The sequence below is a fragment of the Pipistrellus kuhlii genome, unplaced genomic scaffold, assembly GCF_014108245.1.
Source record: "Pipistrellus kuhlii isolate mPipKuh1 unplaced genomic scaffold, mPipKuh1.p scaffold_m20_p_14, whole genome shotgun sequence".
In the NCBI taxonomy this organism is placed as follows: Eukaryota; Metazoa; Chordata; class Mammalia; order Chiroptera; family Vespertilionidae; genus Pipistrellus; species Pipistrellus kuhlii.
Window position 1 is genome coordinate 4,490,141 of NW_023425449.1, and position 20,292 is coordinate 4,510,432.

Here is a 20,292-nt window from a genome sequence, read left to right on the forward strand (position 1 = left end):
AAATTTATATATATATATATTTTTTAAAAAGGGTCATCCTGGCTGCTATTTGGAGAGCAGATGACAGAGGGACAAAGGCAGAGGCAGGGCGGCCAGTCTAGGGCGGCTGCCATAATGCCAGGAATAGATGCTGGTGGCCCAGACCGGACCCTGACAGGGGCAGCGGGTAATGAGAGGAAGTGTTATTCTGATCTATTTTGTGAACAGGTTGCATTAACAAAGCTGGAGGAGACCACACATTGGGAGGTTTGGGGGGAGATCAGAAGTCTGCGGAAATGGTTAGACACCCAACTGGAGAGAGGTGAAGGCAGTTGCTTGTACCCATCCAGACGCCTCGGGGAGGGAACATTCGGGAGATGTCCACGTGAAGAGGACACGGACATCCCGAAGGCCACGGGCGCTCTCCAAGGATGGTGTCCAAATAACAAATAGAAGAGATCTAAGCATCTATCCTCAAGACAAATGCTGTGACTTGCTGTCCCAAAGGGTCAGAGACCTCTTTTCTTTTTTCTTTTTTAAATATATTTTATTTTTCACAGAGAGGAAGAGAGACGGATAGAGAGTTAGAAACATAGATGAGAGAGAATCACCGATCAGCTGCCTCTTGCACACCCCCTGCTGGGGATGTGCCCGCAACCAATGTACATGCCCTTGACCGGAATCGAACCTGGGACCTTTCAGTCCCCAGGCCGATGCTCTATTGGGTCAGAGATCTCTTACCCTTTGGGACAGCATGGAGGGGCCTGGAGAGTGCTATGCTAAGCAACATAAGCCAGTCAGAGAAAGATAAGCCTCATAGGATCTCACTCATATGTGGAATCTAATGAACAAAATGGACTGATGAACAAAATAGATCTAGAGACACTGAAGCATGGAACAGACTGACGGATCTCTGAGGGAAGGTGGAGGTGGAGGTGGGGGTTTGGGGATAGGCGGTGGGGAGAGACTAACTGGGGAACTTATATGCATATGTGCACAACCCATGGTCACAGACACTAGTGTGATGAAGGCCTGGGAGGGGTGGGTGCAGGGTGGAGGGGTCAATAGGAAAAAAGGGAGACATCTATAATACTTCCAACATAAAGAAATTAAAGAATAAATTTAAAAAAAAAAAGAAATTTAGGGTCAGGGAGAGAAAAAAACAAGTTAAATGGCCTGAGGGGAGTGGTCAGGCCAGGGGGAGAGGAGGCAATGCAGGTGAGAGGATCCTGAAAACCAAACAAGGGACATGTTTCAAGGGGGACCTACTAACTGGGTCAAGGGCAACCCAAGGTCAAGTCAATCCAACCTCCGAACAACCCCTGGAGAAGGCACTTGCATTTAGAAAATGAGGACCAGAGGTCCCCTAACACTCAGGGATGCTTTGTCTTTCCTCTGCCACCAAACACCATCATGTTGGTTATCTATAATACAATAATAAAAGCATAATATGCAATTCAACCAAAGGGCCAAACAGCATAATGACCTTCCAGATGACATTTCTGGACAAAGCCAGGGCTGTGAGGGCGGCTGAGGCAGCCAGAGCCTCGAAGGCCTATTCTTGCATGAATTTCGTGCATCAGGCTTCTAGACTTAGATATGAATCTAATTTTAGTTCTTGTCTGTCCTTACCACTGGATGTCCATTCCCTGAGTAGTTACTATGTTCTGGGCATCTGATGCATTACCTTATTTAGTCTTCACAACAACTCAGCGTGGGCTCATTGTTGCCATTTTACAGATTGGAAAGTTGAGGCTAGGTGAGGCTAACTCTGGTGCCTGAGGTCATTCCGTTCATATCAACGCAAGGGCGGGTCAGAAACCTATGCACTGAGTGCCCCGGACACAGTGGCTCTCTTCTGCTCCCTGTCAGCATCCCGTCCATCCATATACGGTTGGGTTCGGTACGTTGTACCTTGTGGTCATCCTTTTTTCAATCGTGCCTCTTCTCTCGTGAGATGCCCTAGGCCTGGACTTTCTGCAGGACACACGGCCAATCCCTGATGAATACGCCTGCCAACCACTGGCAGGTGGCTTGAGTTTCTTTTTACAAAGAAATGAAAGTAACGCCACCTTACATATGAGAACTGGGGGGGCTTGGGGGAGGCACAGAAAACTCCATTCTGACCATGCCCGAATCGTGTGGTGGAATTGCAGCGTCAAAGGGGAACAAAACATCTCAGAGGGGGCATCGCGCGAAACCAGCCCCTCGTTTTCAGCCTGTCACTGAGCCCCACACACCTGCGATGGGGAAAATGACATCCGCCATCGCCTACGGACAGGGCTACAGGGATGTTTGGAAAAAAGCCAGAGATTGCATGGTTTAGGCGTTGAGAGACTTAGGTTTCCCTCACAATGGCTCCACTCCAGGGCTGTAGCAGGAAAAGCGGCTCTGGGCAATATGGAAACAAATGGGCAAAGCTGTGTTCTCATAAAGCTTTATTTACAAAACCCGGCGGTGGGCCAGGCTCGAGGTGCTGGCCATAATTTGCTGATTCCCCGTTTGGAACAGACCCTGCAAGATGCCCATTTAATGGGGATCAGTAGTGGGACAGGCATTCCCCACATGTTACCTCCTTCTAACAATAGGATGTTGTGTGCATACCACAGGCCAGAGGACCTCCGACCCCGACGGCTGAGACAGAGGGAGTGTAGATGCCCACACCCCAGACCAAAGGCTCAGTAGGCTTTAGGCTGAGTGGGGGGAGGGAGGGGGAGAGAGAGACCTGCCCAATTCTTGACCCCAGCTTCTCACCACCCCCCTTACATCCTGATTCTCACAGCTGTCAATGGGGAAACTGAGATCCAGAGACCACAAGACTAGACTGAGGATGCACTGTAGTGTTCCTATGACTAGTAATGATAGCTCTGGTTAGTAACGATTAGAGTGTGCACTTGCAATGTGTTTCCACGGGTTATCCTATCTAACATTTAATCCTCACAGCCCCAGGAAAAGTTTTATATATATATATATATATAAAAGCCTAAGTGACAGCTGAGTGGTTGCATAACAACCAGTTGGGTGGTTGCTATGACGCACACTGACCACTAGGGGCAGACGCTCAATGCAGGAGCTGCCCACTATTGGTCAGCGCACTCCCACAGCTGGAGTGCCACTCAGCTAGCTTACCTAGCAGTGGCGGCAGCAGCAGGTGCAGGGGGCTGGGATGAGCAAAGCAGCACAGGCTCCTACACCCCTGGGGGGATGTCGCACTGCTGACAGTCCTACACCCCCAAGGGGTCCTGGGTTTCAAGAGGGTGCAGGCCGGGATGAGAGACGCCACCACTGCGAATCTGTGCACCAGGCCTCTAGTATCTATATATTGTAGGAACGTGTGTATATGCACTATTACATGTTATACCATAAGAACCCTGAAGCGGAGCAGTGTCTGTGCCGGGCACTGAGTACAAGTACAGGCTGCTAGATGCTCAGCCCTGCCCTTCCACACCGCCACACTCTTCCTATGCCCCCTCGCAGCTCACAAGCACCACAGGGGGCCAGGGCAGCAGGAGGACAGAGAAAGAGACAAGGAAAAACAACTGTCTTGGGGACACCAGGCTGCTGGGGAGGGGGAGGGGAACCGAGCATGCTGGGTGACGCAGGGCCCCACGGCAGGCTCTTCCGGAGCGGGAAAGTGTGCCGAGGGGCAGCGATTCTCTCACCCGCTGCAGCTCAGGCTCAGCGGGCTGCCCAGGCGAGCGCTGAACTTGGCTGGCGTGCAGGATTGTATAATAACCTCAGCCCTGCTGGGTCACTCCGGAACGCCAGGGCAACCTTCGTACCAGAAAAACAAACTCACCAGCGCTTGCCAGTCAGACGAGTAAACAGAGAAGTGACTGCACACCAGGGAGCCGGCATCCCTCCCAGGCCTGCCGGGCTAATAATAAGCACCGGGACCCACACATAGGAGCGCTTCCGTGTCAGGCACGTGTGCCGTGAGCTGTCTATGCCCAACCACCTCAATAGTGTGGTCAGAACCGTCCTGGAGCTGGTGGAGGAAACCTTCCCACTTCACAGACGGGTAACGCGAGGGTGAGGAGCTCATCTTGGAGCACTGTGCTCGCTAGAGCGAACCTGGGATTTGATCCCAGGCCAACCGGTTCTGTGGGTTTGTGGTGGAGTGGCCCATCGAAAAAAATAAAAATAAAAATGGTTCCAGAGCTCCGGTGCTGGCTTATCAGTCCCTAAGAACTAACAATTTTCTTGTCCTTCATGAAACTTCTAGAATCCTGGTGCACGAATTCATGCATGGGTGGGGGCCAATCAGGGGCAGGTTGGCTGGGGTGAGGGGGCTAATTGGGAGTGGGCCCAGCCAGGGTGAGAGGCTGAGGACGGTTTGCCAACTGGCCCTGCACCCTCGGGGTAGGGGGGCCTGCTGGGGGGCATGGCTGGCTGAGGCTAGGGGCCACAGGCATTCCGGTCATTCTGCCATTCAGTCTATTACCTTTTTCTTATATAGGATTTCCTGAAGGTCAGGTTTCTGGTGAGTTAACAGATGGCACCAGGTTGCCTGTGCCTCTCAGCATCCCTTCAAAGTCCTGTTTTACCTGCAGGTCTGTGCACCAGTGGAAAGAGAGAAACAAGGCAAGAAGGGCAATATTCCCATACATAAATACATATACCGTATTTTCCGGTGTATAAGACGACCCCCTAATTTTACAGTTAAAACATAGGTTTAGGCCTATATTCTCTGTATAAGACTACCCCCCACTTCAAAGAAAAGATTTACTTTGCCGTCAAGATCTGCAGGTAATTTTTGTGCAATTTTGGTCTTTTGTCTTTGATTTTCAGTTGACTTTTTTTCGTTTCAAATGTCGTCTTATATGCTGGAATATAAGTCTTATATACATATATACATAAATACTTCTCCCATTTATGAGCCCTACCCTTCCAGGCACGATTGCCTGTTCCGTTATCTCTTAACTTGCACTATCTACAAATTCTGGGAAGGCAGAGACAAGGATGAGTCTGTTTATTGCAACATCTAGAACAGCGACTAGGATGAGTAAGTCTCTGATAAATGTGTGCTGGCCGCAAGAGGGAAAGGAAGTGTTACTGCATCTGCGTCTCTCCTCATCTCCACGCTAAATTTCCCTCCCGCGAGCAAAGCTCTTGGCCTCGGATGCCTGTTTGCAGTACTTGACCTTGTCTTCTTAGTTGAGCCACTTAGAGGGCGAACTGGCATCCTGCCTGCCTCCTGGGTCGGGGGCTGGCCATGCCTCCTCACCCACACACACATTTCCTGTTTTATCCTTGTGCTGGGCACGTTGCAGAGTGAAGGCATCTACATCAGGAAGAGTATTGGGTACGTACTTTCAAGGTGGGTATCGATGGGCCACTCCACCCCAAACCCACAGGGCAATGGTCTTTTCAGAGGTGCCTGCAACATTCCCATAGAGAGACCACGGGCTGAGCCAGAAAAGAAGTCTCAGTGCCCTTCAAAGGGCTGGAATACATCAAACATCTTCGCTGAGGACAATGGAACCGAACGAGAAGTTAGCAAGAGGAGACGCATAGAAAACCCAGATGTGTGAAGAACCTCTCTCAGCATCTGACATAGTTCCTTCTCCTGGCCACTGCCCCGATGTCTGACTCCATCACAGTTAGAATCCCGGTGCAGCTGCTGAAAATGAGCGCTGACCGACGCCCGTGGTGGCGCCCAATGCCCGCCCTTCAGTACGCTGGGACAACTGGTCGACCTCGGAGCCCCTCTGCGCCTCTCACGTTCACCAGATCCACACTCAGGAAGATGGCTGCCACACCGCCAACGGGGCGCACCCCACTCTCCGCTCTGAGAGCCCCAACATTATGCAAGAGTGAGAGCTCAAGGTGGGGATGGGCGTGGCTGTATTCACTCAGAATGTTTTCTGGCAGATAGGAGCCAATTTGTTTTGTTTACGGCGTTTCATTGACACCCCACTGCCGATGAGAAGGGGGCTCTGCCATAAATCTGATCAGTCCACGGACAGGAAATAACCTCATCGGGTGCTCTGATCACGAATTCCTGACTGGGCAGGTCCTGGTGGGGAGTCACGGCCCAGGCTTACAGCCCCTTCGGTACAAGGTTCATCTGCGCCTGCAGGGAGCCCCATTTCTGTGCTTTCAGGCCCACACACCCTCAAAGGAGCACACAGTCTTCATACCCACCGGGCACCTTGCTTCTCCCACCTCCGTGCAGTCTTCCTGAGGTTCCCTCCTTCATCCCAAATGCATAAAAGACACTGCCAAACGGTCCCTCCCCGAGCATTTAAGACCTTTCTTCCCTGCAATGTCCTCAGTCTGGCTCAAATGAACTCCTACAAAAATTCCCGTAGGTCTGGACCTTGCTTCCTTCTTTCCTTCCCTCCTTCCTTCCTTCCTTTCTTCCTTCCTTCCTTCCTCTCTCTCTCTCTCTCTCTCTTTCTTTTTCTTTCAATATATTTTTATTGATCTCAGGGAGGAAGGGAGAGGGACATATAGAAATATCAGTGATGAGAAAGAATCATTGACTGGCTGCCTCTTGAACACCCCCTGCTGGGGATTGAGCCTGCAACCAAGGTACATGCTCTTGACTGGAATCAAACCCGGGACTCTTCAGTCTGCAGGCTGTTGCTCTGTCCACTGAGCCACACCAGCTAGGGCAGTTTGGACATTTCTTACATCAACACCTTGAGGAGAAAAGGAAGGCAGAGCTTCCCTTCGCCTGCCACAGGAGCGGGTCCCCATGAATCAGCACTAGAGTCAACCAGGAAGACACTCAACCAGCAGGTCATCCCGGGGAAATGGCAACGGCGGCATTTGGATTGGGGACGGAGTGCGATCTGAGTCTGATGTCAAGGGTTTGCTTGAACTTTCCAAGGCTGATCATCTGTGCCATGTTTTGGGTTCAGGACATAAATGGACACCTCACCCCCCATGAGAGCCGGAAGGTGGAGGACCTGTGATTGGCGGAGATGTGCATTGTGTAAACAAGAATGCTGTAGCACCATGTTTCTCCAAATCGGGGCAAAGACCCCCGACCCAGGAGGGAGTGGGACATGAGGACCTTCACTAAAGAACATCGGAAGAGATTGGTTCATGACAAAACCGCCTCAGAATTCAGCCCATGGGAGGTTTCCCGAGAGAAGGAAGGGTAAGAGCATAAGTTCAGAGCCCAGCATTGTCCCATTGCAGTGGACATATGGCTTTACCTCCGTGTCCCTGTCTGTATGTTGGGGAAGACGGAGAAAGAAGCTACCCGAGAGGGTGGTGGCGAGAATGTGAGATGAGGTAGGAAGACATGGGGCCAGTGCCTGCCACCATCACAAACAGCGTGCACCCTTTCCTCCATCCCAGCAGACGCACGGGGGCTGGGAGAATCCGGGGAAGTGGACAAGAGGGTTATTTCTACAGGGAAACAAGAAAATTAAGGCCCGGGAAAGGTAAGGAACTTGCCCAGGGACACAAGCCAGAAGTGGGATTCAGACTCAGTCTAACACTGGGGTCTCAGGAAACTTCCCAGCGAATAGGAGTGACGGGCAGCCATCACCATCACCACCATCGCCACCACTACCACCACCACCACCACCACCACCACCACCACCACCACCAGAAGGGCAGCCAAGAGCCACAGGGGCTGGGAATGGCCCCATGGGAACCAGGATTAAGGTGTGTCCTTTGACCTGGGCCTTGAAAGATATTTTGGTTTTCACCAGGAAGAAACTCTCACTGGCAAAGGCAAGGAGCTGTTGAAAGGAAACTCCTGCTCAGGAGGCTGGCAGGACAGTGTGCCCAGGGGCCTGGCTTGTGGGAGTGTCACATGAATTGGTTTCCACGTCTCTGCAAAGATTCTGATCAGCCCAGCATGGTGGAGAAGCGCACAGGCCTGAGTCTGGTGGACTAAGCTGGCATAATGCAGCTGTGTGGCTTTCAGCAAGACAGTTAACCTCTCTGGTCCTGAGGGGGCTCACCGACCACGGTGGTTCTGACCGAATGGGGCCCTCCATGCAAAAGCTGAGCCTCCAGCTTGTCCTGACGCTTCCTCGCGTTTCTGCCCCACTAGAGGTGGCCTGCGTTACCTCTGTCAGCCCTGTGCCCACAGACCCCGTCTGCTCATGGGCTGACAGCTCCCAAGGACTCGTTACTGTCCTGAAAAAGAAAGGACTCCACCAGCCAGAGAAACGGGGCTGGGTCTACTCCCAGGACTGGAGATGAGTTCCCACTGAACAGAGCTTGTACACTCACAGCCAGGGCTAGGGACCTCACCACATCTCTCTTGCAACATGCATTTCTGCTGAACGACCATGACGTGATGTCATCTGAATGCTAGCCACCCCCCAGCTGCCCGAGGGAGGCGCTCTGTGCCTGGACCACAAGGTCCTCGGGATTGATCTGCGTGCTTCCTCCTGCAAAACGGGGCTGGGGGGGGGGGGGGGGGAGGTACCTTTCACACAGAGCGGCCCTTGCAGTCAGCTCACCTCCCTCTTCCCACAAACCCAAGTCTTGGGGTCTTGTCCTGCGCATGAGCTTAACTCTTTACATCAAAGATCCTAAGACAAATACACATCTTAGGAACCTCGTCCTACAGCCAGGGGTACCAGGGGGATTGCTGGGAGCATCTGCTTCTCTCTTAGCGGCACATGAATCAGAGGTGAGCTGTATGATGGATGACAGCTTAGATCGGAGGAAAGGCGGTGCATGCTAGAAAGCCCGCTGGGTTTGCAAGCAAGCAAACTTGCTTGGGAACTACACCACCACCACATAAATGAGCAATCTGATGCCCAGAGTGTTAGAGATGAATTTGCTCAAGAGGACCTCGTGTGTAGGGGAGTTAGGGTGGAGCTCTGGTTACTCCTGCTGAGTACAAATTACCGTAAGTAACACTAGCCTTCGTAAAATAATCATCGCGTGATGTCACCCTTGTGTTCTGGGTCAGGAATTTGGAAGGGCTTGGCAGGGTGGTTCTCGCTTGGGGTTTCCCATGACCTTGCAGTCAAATGTGGGCTGGGCTGTGGCCATTTTAAAGTGCAAATGCTCTACTCTTCCAACATGGCAGTCTGTCTGGCCATTGGCCCACCTGGCGGCCGGCGGCCGGCTTTGCTGAGACCACGGACCACAGCACCCACCCATGACCTCTCCAGGCAGCCTGGGTGCTTCCCCCAAAGCGAGCGGCCCAGGGGGCCAGGTGAGAGCCCCGTGACCTTTTGTGGCTCTCCTTCTCGAAGCAGTCAAGGGACTCATCAAAAGGACACAGACCCCATCTTTCCATGAGAATGTCGAGGGGTAGGGCCACTTTGCTTTGAAGCCATCACCTGTGAGAACCCTGGTCTGACTGGTACAAAGACACCATATTTGGGATTGCTTGCTGCCCAGGAGCAAAAGGGAGAAAAAAAAAAACAAAACAAAAAAAAAAAACCCAATGTGATAAGGAGCATTTTTTTTCTTTTCTTTTCTTTTTTCTTTTTGTTGCTTTTTAGACAAAGGAAGGGAGAGGGGGAGAGAGAGAGAGAGAGAGAAACATTTATGTGAGAGTGGAACATCCATCAGCTACCTCCTGCAAGCCCCCTCACTGGTGATCCAGCCCATAACCCGGGCATGTGCCCTGACCAAAACTTGAACTTGGGCAACCTTAATGGTGCAGGAACGACAGCCAGCCCACTGAGCCACACAGCGAATGTAGGGTAAACCATCCGGTCACTAGCATGATCCCTTTCAAAGTCCTCCCTGGTTTGGCGCTTTCTGGGAAGTGGATCTGGGGCAAATGTAGCCGTTCACAGGAGACCTCAGGCTCTATAACATTTACGGAGCACGGTGACTTTAGAATGCTCTGGCTTCTGTGAAATCTCTAAGGGACAAAGCAGTGCCTCTTCCCTCACAGGGCTTATCTTCTGCTGGGGAAGGCAGAACGTTATCTGTGATGATACGGGCCACGGGTAATGACGGAAAATGGGGAGTGGGGCATGTGTGTCAGAGGGGGTGGTCAGAGAAGGCCTCTCGGGGGCGGACATCTGGGCGGAGATCTGAGAGAGTGAGGAAATGAGGCCGGCAGGGATGCAGGGGAAAGCGTGTCCCTCACAGGGTCACATTCCGTGCAAAGGCCCTGAGGCCAGCCTGGGCAGGTATGCGTGGCCCAAAGCTAGGAGGCAAAGGGGGAACGGGGGAGGGGGGAGGAGGGGGGAGAACGGCTTGGATTTTATTCTAAGTGAGACAGGACTCCACTGAAGGGTATTTTTTTAATCAGGTGAGTCCAATGACTTTTATTTTTAAAATAAAATTTTAGAATGTTTCTGGGTTCTATTTTATTGATTTCAGAGAAGAAGGGAGAGGGAGAGAGAGAGAGATAGAAACATCAGTAATGAGAGAAAATCACTGACTGGCTGGAAAGACCCTTTCAAAAAGGAGTTCAAAAAAGTCTAGAGCCTTCTGGAAGGGCCGTTGGGGGACCCACACCCATTTGCATGGGCCAGGTGGGTATTTTGGTCACTCACTGCATGACATGACCTGGTAGTCACAGCCCCTCCTCCTTTTACAGTCACCGTTCTCCTCGGAGCCCTTCCTGTCAAAGAGAAACCACTGTGTTCCTGCTCTGATGCAGGCGTGAGGGGGCGTGTTATGCTCCGTGAGTCTCAGGGGTGACGGGGTCAAGGTTCTCTTAAATGTAACAGGTGGCTGATGATATATATAATTAAATTTTTACAGAGAGGAAGGGAGGGGAATAGAGGGCCAGAAACATCGATAAGAGAAACATCGATCAGCTGCCTCCTGCACACCCCCTACTGAGGATGTGCCCGCAAGCAAGGTACATGCCCTTGACCGGAATCGAACCTGGCACCTTTCAGTCTGCAGGCTGACACTCTATCCACTGAGCCAAACCGGTCAGGGCAATAGTGACCACTTTTAAGTATGTGTGTGTATGTGTGTGTGTGTGTGTGTGTGTGTGTGTTTGTGTGTGTGTGTGTGTGTGTGTGTGTGTTACAAACAGGTACATAGACACTTGCTATGTATCCGGCACGGTCCCAATAATGTAATAAAATATCTTCTCCTTTTACACTCATCACCCTCCCGTGTGGCGAGTACGATGCTTGTCCTTCATTCAGTGCTCACGGGGCATTTATCGGCACTTCACACATGTGGACAGTGAGTGGCTTGTCCGGGTCAAACAGCTAATTCGTGACAGAGCCGAGATTACACCGAGAAACCCTGGCTTTGGAGTTGGTTCCTGACCACCATAGGAAGCCGCTGACATGGTGCTTGGGTAGAAATCTATTCCGCCATTGCAAATGCTTCCAGCTGCAAACGAAAAGCAAGTCCATTTAGGGTGGCATCTGCAAGTAGGAATTGGGCCTGTCACAGGAAGTCTGGAGGCATCTGCTGACCGGGTGGAAAAGGGCACATGAGCTTCCCCTAACGGGGGGCTTTGTCTTTTTATCTGGAAGGAGAACGTATCTGCCAACACCATGGCCGCCATGACCATATCTGGTTTAAGCCAGTTTTGATTCAGCTCATGAGGCCGGGGTTCCCTGAGGCCTCCTCCTTTCCACCCAGAACTCTCAAGGCACCGCGCCGTGGAGAGACAGCAGAGAGCATGCCCATGGTGAGTGCCACTACCCCCTTTTACAGATGGACGCACTGCAGCTCAGAGTCACAAGGTCAAGGCCACAAGGCCAGCAAAAGGGTAGCCCCAGCCTGGCCAGTGTAGCTCAGTGGTTGAGCTTCCACCTATGAATCAAGAGGTCATGATTCGATTCCTGGTCAGGTCACATGTCCAGGTTACAGGCTCAACCCTCAAGGTCAAGTGCAGAAGGCAGCTGATCAATGATTCTCTTTCATCAATTGATGTTCTCTCTCTCTCTCTCTCAAATCAATAAAAAATATTTTTTTAAATGATAACTGCAGAATACTAACCCAGGGTCCCTGCAATTCTGAATCTCAAAACTCTAACTGGATGGATATCCATCTGACTGAACACTAACAACTAGAGAGCTTCAGGCCAGTGACTCAAGCTCCCTAGGCCTCAATCTTCTTATCTCTAACTTGTGGCCAGTCAGGAGGGTGCCTAACCAGCGGGTGGCTGGCAGGGGAGATGAAATAATCCAGCAGACCCTGACCAACACGTGTGAACAGCACGACCCACTCACACACGGATAGTTTTCCACAAACAAGTCCAGCCCGCAAACGCATGGCGTCATCCTTCCGACTTTGTTAATGACATTTCTTTAAGAACTCCCAAACCAGTGTCTCCAGAACCGTCTGTATCCAAACTGGGACACAGGGTAGCGCTGGCTGTCTAAGAGACTGGGATAACAGGCACAGCCTGGAACCCCTTCAGCCATCCGGGGCATGGGGGTCACCGCAGCCCCCTCCACCGCAGGCTCCGCGGGGCGGGGACCGTCCCCGTGAACCACAGCCTGCTATCAGCCACACGCACCCCACACCCGTGCGGCTTCGCTCCAGGGCCAGGGAATCTCTGTCTGACGCTGGCTCCCGCAGGCCCCACAGCAGCACGCGTTTCTGATGAGGTATCTGAGGGTCACAGGCCGGGCGGACGCCTGACTCGGGGTCCAGGTTGTGAATGAAATGGGGATTGATCACCTGGAGAAGCACCAGATACAGGGGCGGCCACATTCATCTGCAGCAGTGCCAGCCGGGCTGGCAAGGATGTTCCTGGAATGGGGTGGGGAGGGAGCAGCAGCTACTAAAAACCTTGCAATGCCCTGACCGGTTTGGCTCAGTGGATAGAGCGTCAGCCTGGGGACTGATAGGTGCCGGTTTGATTCCGATCAGGGGCATGTGCCTTGGTTGCAGACACATCCCCAGTAGGGGTGTGCAGGAGGCAGCTGATCAATGTTTCTCATTGATGTTTCCAACTCTCTATCCCTTTCCCTTCCTCTCTGTAAAAAATAAATAAATAAATAAATAAAATATATTTTAAAAATAAATAAATAAAAATTAAAAAACTTGCAGTGAGTGAAGGTTAGCGAGTGGAAATGACCGATGCCCTTAAGAAAAAGGGGGTGCGGGGAAAAGGCCAATTGAAGCTAAGGACCTCTCCCGCGATGCGCTGCCTTTGTGTGGTGTGTGGCTAGTGTAGAACATGTCTGTGGCGGGTTGGGAAGCTCAGGGACGGAGCCTGCAGACTTGCTTTTCCGTGTGAGAGGGGACAGGGGAAGCAGGGTCACCTGGGCTGAGCACCCCCAGGGAGCCGCACTGGACTTCCCGGAGGCCCGCAGGGCAGGAAGCGGGGGCTGGGAGAGGTGAGGTCACCTGCCCAGGAGCTGGCCCAGAGGAGGAGCAGCCCAGACCCCCCCTTCCCGGAAAGGGAGCCCTGCTCAGCCGGGAATGCGTCCCCCCGGGCGTGTTCAGCAAAACCCCAGAGACCTGGCGGGCTGCGACTCCCACGCAGCTCTCACACCCGGGGCTCGACCTTTCACCTGCAGAACCACAGGCCCATGTGCAACCCCGAGTCCGGGGGCCGGCACGCCCGCGCCGAGTGGGGAGGCCGCCCAGGGACCCCGGGGAAACCCGCAGGCCTCGGTGAATCAGGACCCGAGGCCCCACATCTCAGATCAGGAACCCAGAGCCGCCCCACCTCGGGGCTCGGGGTGGGGAGCTCTGCCTCGGCCTCCCTGGGACCCACTGGAGGGTCGGGTGTGTGTTTTGGGGTGAGGGCCACTTCTCGCGGGAAACAAGCCCCTGCCGTGGGTTCCGGTGACCTCTCTGAGGCCTCCTCAGTTCACAAGATGATCCCGCTGCAGACAGCCAGGGTCCGACATGCCTGTGAACACTCTCCCTGGTGAGGGTGATTTCTTTCTTTCTTCTTCTTCTTTTTATTTTTTTTAAATAAATCTTTATTGTTCAGATTATTACAACTGTTTCTCCTTTTCCCCCCTTCCCCCATGGCTTCCCTCCACCTGGTCCCCACTCCACCCTCTGCTCTTACCTCCTCCCCCCCCCATCCTCATCCATAGGTATATGATTTTTGTCCAGTCTCTTCCCGTACTCCCCACACAGACACCCCTTTCCCCCTGAGAATTATCAATCCCCTCCCATTCCATGCCCCTGATTCTATTATATTCACCAGTTTATTCTGTCCCTCAGATTTTTAATTCACTTGACTTTTAGTACTTGGATGGGAGGGTGGTTCCTAAGTTCTCTCTTAGGGAACCCTCAGCTCCTTGGGAATCATAAACCCCCGGATGCAACCCCCAGAAGGTTCCCTCGGCTGGGAACCCCCCGCTGGCCCCGTATAAACCTGGAAGCAGGGGTCCTACTCCGGACCCCTCATCCTAACAGGCTAATAGGACATCTTAGAAAACCACCCCGGGACACCCACCTGCAAATGGGCACATCCTGGCTCAGGGGTCGGCAAACTCATTCGGCAAACAGAGCCAACTATCAACAGCACAGCGATTGAAATTTCTTTGGAGAGCCCAATTTTTTAAACTTAAACTTCTTCTAACGCCACTTCTTCAACATAGACGCGCCCAGGCCGTGGCACACTCGAGGCGCCAAAGAGACCTGCAAGTGGCTCGCGAGTCGCAGTTTGCAGACCACTGTCCTGGGTGGTTTCCCAGGAATCTCGAAGGTCTGACTGCAGGCAGAGTTCACAAAGGACTGCCGTCATGCAAAGGGTGGGTCTCAGTCCCCCCAAGTGTCACCCCCACAGACAGAGGGTGAGGGTGTTATGGCTTGTCCCCAGCACCCATCCCGGCGGCTGCACCAGTACGTGCTGTTGTTGGCTGGGTGAACCCAGGAGGGGCCTCCACCAGCATCGCCTGCCTGGATCTGGGTTCCTGAAAGGACGCCCCGGAGACAGACACACGGCCGCCCACGGCTCGGGGGGTGGGGGGGGAGCGAGCCTCGGAGGAGAATGAATGACCTGAGGGCCTGACCTGGAGGGAGGGCAAGTATCTCCTTGTAGCAGCGGCTGTGTCACCAGCCAGCCAAACGGAATCCTTTCAGAACCAAAGCAGTTCCGTGAGGATGTTGAATTGAAAATAAAGTTTCCAGACCAGCCAGGCTGTCAAGATCACATGCAGAAACACAAGGGTCACAGGGCAGGCGCGTGGCGGAGGGGGACCGGCTGCCGGCCGTGGTCCCGTTCCCGGATGGGCGTCCTTTCCCCCTGTCCCCGCCGGCATCCTGCCCGGGAACCCCGGCCTGGGCAGGAGGTGGGCGCTCGGCCCCCGGAATCTCTGTCTTGGCCTCTCCCCGGGGAGCCCAGGATGAAACCGAAGTCGGGATGGCTGGCATGGGAACAGGGCTGACGTCCGATGGACACGGATGGCAAATTCCAGAACGCGCCGGGCAGATCCGGGCCCAAGGTCCCCGTCGCGTGCCGGGCGACTCAACCAGAAACTCTGCCTGTGGTTAGTCACAGGCTCGGGAGGGGACGGTCCCCTGGACGAAAGAGGCAGGTTGTACTCCAAAACCTGCAAAGCGAGAGGTCTGGTGTGAAAGACGCTCAGCTGCCGTGCCTTCCTCCTTCTCCTAGGAATTACAAATACTCAGACCGGCCGCGTCCTGCTGGGGTCCATCTGGCTCATAAGACACAAGGGAAGTGGCCGGAGCCAGCTTGGCTCAGGGGATAGAGCGTCGGCCTGCAGACCAAAGGGTCCCGGGTTCCATTCTAGTCAAGGGCATGCACCCAGGCTGCAGGCTCCTCCCCGGCCCGAGTCCTGGTCGGGACACATGCAGGAGGCAACCAATCGATGTGTTTTTCTCACATCAGTGTTTCTCTCTGTCTTTCCCTCTCTCTTCCACTCTTCCTAAAATTCAATGGAAAATATCCTCGGGTGAGGAGTAACAACAACAACAACAATAACAAAAAGAAAACAAAAAGGGAAGTCTACCTCCCCCCGGTTTCTGGGGCAACTGTCTTCCTTAAGAGAAGACAGAGCTGCTAAAAACGGTTTGGCTCAGTGGATAGAGCGTCGGCCTGCAGACTGAAGGGTCCCAGGTTGGATTCCGGTCAAGGGCATGTACCTTGGTTGTGGGCTCCATCCCCAGTGGGGGGTGTGCAGGAGGCAGCTGATCGATGTTTCTAACTCTCTATCCCTCTCCCTTCCTCCCTGTTTTTAAATAAGAGAGAAGACAGAGCTGCATTAGTAAGGCACCCGCCCCCTCTCTCCTCCCCTATACCCTTCCTGCTCCAGATGTTGTTAGGATACATGGATGTGCAGCGAGCAGGAGCCTCGGAGATGCTGACCCAGTGCCCTGACCTGCCTGAGCACCCTTCCTGCCCCTCGGACAGCGCCAGGTGTGGGGAGGACGGGGAAACCGGAACCCGGGGCGCACCGGTGGCCCGGTGCACAGTCATTCTGGAAAACCATCGGACGGCACGTGTGAAAGCATCCACCACGGAGCACGATGATTCATCCCGCTCAGCCAGAGCGTCTCTGACTCCCACAGTCCACGCGAATACAGCTGTGCGCCGCCTGTCCCAGCCGCAGCCGGGCTCCTCGGCAGGGGCAAGGCTGGCCAATGGCAGGACCTACGGCGAGGGGAGTGGAGTGGAGGGGAGAGGCAGCCCCAGACGAGCTAGTGCACCCAGAGCAGCCAGGTAGGATCTAAAATGATGGAGGAGTCCGCCCTCCGTATCCACAGGCACCGAATCCGCAGCTTCAGCCTTCCAAGGATCGACGGTATTTGGGGGAGGGAGGGGGGAGGTTGTGTTATCACTGACGTACTGTGTAGTTAGACCCACGATAGTCACGGTGGGACTAAGCGTGTACACTCTTTTCTTCACATGTTTCCTTGAACAGCGCAGTGTAACAACTATTGACTCAGTATTTGCATTGCATTAGGAATTATAAACACCGCAAAGATGCTTCAGAGGACGTGGCAGGATGTGGGTCGGTTACACACAAGCACTGCACCACTTTACAGAGGGGACTTGAGCATCTGTGAATGGGGGACCCCCAGGGGACCCCAGAACCAGTCTTCTGCAGGCACCAAAGGAGGGCCGTACTGGGTAAAAAGAAAAACCGAGAGAGAAGCCAGAGGGAGATCTGTAGCCACATCCCATCTGCCCAAATTCACAACAGACACCCAACCAGAGCCACACAGGAGGAAGCGTACACACCAGGCCCACGGCAAGCCCACCGGCCAGAGCCCACAGGAGCAGAGGGTACGGGCACCAGGCCGTCAGAGAAAGGAGGAGGAGCGGATCCCACACAGACCAACGACCACGTGCTTTAGACGGAGGAGGCGTTCACAGCACAGCTCGAAAGAGAAATCTCACCCGGGTGTGGAGGCAGAAAACCCGGGAACACACATGCCCCTGACTCTTTCTGGCTGTGGGTCCTCTGGGAAGTGACCCGATGAAGCCTCAGTTTCCCCACCGTGGAAAGCAGATAGGAAGCGCGGCCCCCACATGTCCTGTGAGCGTCCGTGGAGATCTGTGCCGAGAGCCCGAGTCTGGGACTCGAGGCTGTGTGCACGGCATCTAAGGACTCAGCTTTCCCGTCTGCAAAATGGGGTTTATTACATGGCAATGATCCCTTAGGGACCATTATGATGGGCGTTAAGGGAGACGGGATAGGAGGAGGACCAAAGGCTCGGAGGTGGCACTGGTTCATAGACTTGGAAAGAGGGCGGGTCCGTCAGGGAGCAGTGCGTGTCCCAGGCGCTGGGGGCTCTGCAGCTCGTCTCAGCGGAGGAGGCACACGGAGCCATCATATCGGGGTGCAGCACCCGCCCCCCTCAACCGGAGCACCTGTCAGGATCTGTGCACAGGCTGAGGGAGGGGAGGGGAGGTCAGGCTGCCCCTCTCTGGGACACACAGGTCCCTGCAAACCCATCTATACATTTTTCTTCTGTTGCACTAAGCCGTTTTGATAACTGGATCAGGCAGGTTACCAAAAAGGTAAGAGATGAAGACAGGAGAGAAAAAGCAACCATCATGCTCCTGGGACCCCCGAGGAGGCACCCACACCTGCATTTTCCCAACCAGGAGCACATCTCCCTTCTGAGCTTTCCAGAACCCCGGGCGGGACACAACACGGCGTGCGACCCGGACTGCGGCCTCACAGACGGTCCCTGCTCCTCTGACGGCGGCCACCTCCTCTCCACGGGAGCCCTCGGCGCAGAAGCATCAGGCGCCCCTGGGTGGCGTTTTGTTTCGGATGCGCCCCTAAATTAAGGTGACCAGACGTCCCGCTTTTGGCGGGACAGTTGCAATTTTTAACAATTTGTCCCGCGTCCCTCGGTGTTTTTAAAAAGTCCCGATTTTTTAACAAATTGTTAAAAATCGGGACTGCACCCAGCTTCCAAACATCCTCCCTGCACAAACCTCCCCCCCCCCCACCCCACCTTCTCATTCCTCCAGGAGGGTTACCAGGTCAAAGAGCCGCCTTGATGGCTCCTGATAAACAGTTCTCCCAAAAAACCCATTCCTGCTGCCCCTGGCAATGGCATCTGGGCCAGGCCCCTCCACATTCTGGGGATGGACTGGACGAGGAGGCAGGGAGAGGTCCAAGGGGACGGCTCTGGTTCCCCCCTCCCCTCCCCAGCCTGGACCACCCGCCCCACCGATTCCTCACAGACGCAGGTGCCTGTGGTCCCCGAGGCTGCAGCGAGGCATTGCGACACCCGGGCCATTCCTTGGGGAAGACCCCGGGGGAAAGAGTCCAGATTGCCCCCTGAGGAATGTCAGATAGCCAAGGAGGAATGAAGGGACAGTTAACGAAACAAGTCGGTCCAAGACGGCTCGGGGGTGGGCACTGTGTGGTCTGGGTGCAGGGGAGCTGGTCGCTGTGGGCTGCAGAGGGACGTCCTCTGAGAGCCCGATGGGTGGATGGCAAGAGGAGAGGGGGCGGTGACCAAAAGCCTGCAGCGGGGCCTGGCCAGCCTGGCTCAGTGGTTAGTGTCGACCTACGACCCAGGAGGTCAGGGTTTGATTCCCAGTCAGGGCATGTGACTGGGTTGCGGGCTCCATCCCCAGTAGGGGGCGTGCAGGAGGCAGCCAATCAATGATTCTCGTCATTGATGTTTCTATCTCTCTCTCCCTCTCCCTTCCTCTCTCTGAAATCAATAAAAATATATTTATATATATTTTTAAAAGCCTGCATTGGGGGGTGGGGGTGGGGGTGCCTGCTTGGCAGCCAGTGAGGAGGCATTTGCTGCTAGAACGGAAGGCAAACATCTGAAAGGCCTGGGGGCAGGTGTTGGGTCCAGAACATTGAGGGCCTTGAGTGCTGGGAAGAGAGGACTGAAGGCCATGAAGCGGTGCAGCCGGTCAGAGGGCTTGACGGGAGGTCAGTCTGGGGGCAGCCCGCAGGGCCCTCTGGAGAAAGAACCGAGTCAGGAATTCCAGGTCAGGAATTCCAGGTCGGGGCAGCGGGGAAAGGGGGGAGGGGGGCAATGCTACTGTGTATGCAGGAGAGAGGCAACTGAACCCTGGCCCCCGGCACGCCCTGCACCCAGCCAGCCCCTCTCACCGCCGCCTTCTTTTAAACCCTCATTCCAGATATGTTTCCATGGATTTTTAGAGGCAGCCAATCGATATTTCTCTTGTGCACCGTTGTTTCTCTCTCTCTCTTTCTCTCTCCCTCTCCCTTCCTCTCTCTCTCTAAAATCCATAAAAAGATGTTTTTAAAATAAATAACCGAGGGTTTCATTTTTCAGAGCTGGGTGGATGGTGTGAGGCACATGTGTCAAACACAAGGCCCGCGGGGCAAATTCGTCCCGCCAGGCCTTGCAATGTGGCCCGCACCGCGCTGTCATCACTGCACTCCGCTGCGTTTCCATCACAATGACAGTTTATGACTGTTCAGTAAACCATTCGGCCCGCGATTTAGGCTGGATTTTAGATTTTGTCCCCTTCTCTGATTGAGTTCGACACCCCTAGTGTGAGGGCTTTGTCCAGGTTTTTGCAGACCTAGCATACAGCATACCGAAGATGCTAAACCTGCCCAGATGCCGCCTAAAAAACAATTCCTGTTTGCCACAGCCGGGCTGCCGCTGACAGGTTGCTCTAAAGTTACATAACTATGTATCACTATGTCCATTTTGGGGGGAGTTGTTTTCTCATTTTGAAACCAATCACTGCATCTGTTTTCACACTTGTTTGTGAGGCCCCAACAGGTCCCCCGCACCTGCTTCTGGTGCCTCCCGGTCAGATGGACCGATCAGAGCTGTCTGTCCAAAATGCTATTTCTCAGCCCCACCCAGAGCCCAGGCATTAGAACCGCAGGGGGGAGGGGAGCTCAGGAACAGGGCTGGCAGCAAGCTTCCCAGGTGATCATTTGCAAACTGCAGCCTGAAAACTACCGCCCCAAAAAGCAGCTGAGAACCAAACCGGGGCTGCAGGAAGCAGTGCTGGAGGGAGAAGGTGACACCAGACGCCACAGCACA

At 53.9% G+C, this 20,292-nt stretch overlaps 1 long non-coding RNA gene across 6 annotated transcripts in view; it reads right to left on the reverse strand.

Annotated features, from left to right (window-relative positions):
- LOC118718669 overlaps positions 1-20,292 on the reverse strand; it is a 406,395-nt gene that overhangs the window by 244,550 nt on the left and 141,553 nt on the right. The gene's annotated exons all lie outside the window — the stretch shown is intronic.